Source organism: Vigna unguiculata, unplaced genomic scaffold, assembly GCF_004118075.2.
Source record: "Vigna unguiculata cultivar IT97K-499-35 unplaced genomic scaffold, ASM411807v1 contig_519, whole genome shotgun sequence".
NCBI classification, from domain to species: domain Eukaryota; kingdom Viridiplantae; phylum Streptophyta; class Magnoliopsida; order Fabales; family Fabaceae; genus Vigna; species Vigna unguiculata.
Window position 1 is genome coordinate 37552 of NW_021011235.1, and position 2001 is coordinate 39552.

At 40.6% G+C, this 2001-nt stretch overlaps 1 non-coding gene across 1 annotated transcript; it reads right to left on the reverse strand.

Moving 5' to 3' along the window:
- Positions 1–1280: 1280 nt before the first annotated feature.
- Positions 1281–1387, reverse strand: LOC114172267. The gene has a single exon (XR_003601971.1). It is a non-coding gene; the product is annotated as a small nucleolar RNA R71 (small nucleolar RNA).
- Positions 1388–2001: the final 614 nt, after the last annotated feature.

A 2001-nucleotide genomic window follows, 5' to 3' on the forward strand; every position in this document is an offset into this window, starting at 1 on the left:
AGTGCGTTTGTGTTTAGTGTTTTGGTGTGTGTGTGTGTGTATTTCAAGTGTGGTTGAGTTGGTATATGTTGATTGTGGTATTGTTTCTGTGTGTTTTCGTGTAGTGTGCGTATTGTCTGTGTAGTAGAGTGAATAGTGTCACGACGCGCAAGAATAATGTCAATTATAGTAGAGTGAATATTGTTGAATAGTGTCTGATTTTGGCATTTAACTTGTGGATTTTTGTTCTAGTAGCTACGGTGCTTGTTTTGACTTGAAATTTTTCCCCCCACTTCTAAGACATTGAACTTGATGGGAAAAATAGTTGGAGCAGTTGCTATGGTCTGATGTGAGAGATTCAAAAAACATTTTGGACTGATTTTTAGGCAAACTTCAGAGAACCATAACTTTTGTTCTGGTTATCAGAATCAATATTATTTTATATGCATTTGGGTGGAATTTCATTTCCTACTTTCTTAATACCCGCTCTGTTGGTTATCAAACTCGTATTCTCCAGAAAATGCCATTTTCTACATTTTAGCAATGTTTTTTGTGATTTTTCTTCATTTTTTCCACTTTTGAAAACATTTTAAAAATACTCGCACTTTGAGTTTTGAGCTGAAATTTTTGGTGGTACTGTTTGAGCACTCAAAGGACAATCCTACTAATTTTCAAGTCATTTGGAGTTTGTTTGAGTATACTTGTAGTTATACCCTATGTTATGCCAATATCACTAGAATTAATGTATTTTGGTGCATGACTAGGGGAAACCCAAGTGAATTACGACCCATTGACCCTGAGATTGATAGGACATTCCACAGAGGACGTAAGCATCTTAGGAATTTATCTTTGCATGCTGAATATTCAGTGATTTTTCCCGACTCTTCTGATTTGAGCATTCTGATTTTCATACTGATAACATGGCTCAACCTCCTCCACCTCATGAGAGGACCATGAGTGAGCTCATTGCACCAGAGTTCACTTATGACAGTTTATGCATTCAATACCCGCAGGAGGAAGTTCCATATGTGTTAAAAACTGGATTAATACACTTGTTGCCAAAGTTTCATGGCCTTGCAGGTAAGGACCCGTGCAAAAACTTGAAGTAGTTTCATGTCGTTTGTTCCACCATGAAGCCTGCAGATGTCCAAGAGGACCATGTATACTTGAAGGCTTTTCCTTATTCGTTGGAGAGCAATGCGAAAGACTGGCTGTACTTCCTTGCACCCACGTCCATCACGAGCTGGGATGATCTGAAGAGATTGTTCCTTGCCAAATTCTTCCCTGCTTCCATGACAACAGCCATAAGGAAGGAAATCTCTGGCATTAAGCAGCAATCTGGGGAGACCCTCTATGAGTATTGGGAGAGGTTCAAGAATCTTTGTTCAAGCTGCCCCCACCATCAAATCTCTGAGCATCTCCTTCTATAATATATTTATGAAGGCCTACACCACATGGATAGAAACATGATTGATGCCGCAAGTGGTGGCGCTCTTGGTAACAAAACCCCAGTTGCAGCCAGGCAACTAATCGAGAACATGGCTTCCAATTCTCAGCAATTTGGCACAAGGAGTGATGCCATAGTTGTTAGAGGAGTTCATGATGTAGGGGTAGTCGAATACACGAAAAGTTGGAGAGTAAGATTGATGCTCTTACCACACTGGTCAACCAACTTGCTTCCAATCAGATAGCACCAGCTGTTAGAGTTTATGGCCTTTGTACATTTTTTGATCATTTCACAGACTCTTGCCCAGCATTGCAACAACATGTTGCTTCTTCTTCTACACCAGTGGATACTCCTCAGGCTTATGCAGCCAATATTTTCAACAACAATAGGCCCCAACACCAGCAACAAAACCATGATTTGTTAACAAATAAATACAATCCAGGATGGAGGAATCACCCTAATCTGAGATGGGGAAACCAGGGCAACCAACAGCAGCAAAACCAACCGTTTCAAAACGTGCAGCCACCTCCTCAACAAAGAGTTGCACCTACACCACAAGCTGCTCCTGTTTCACT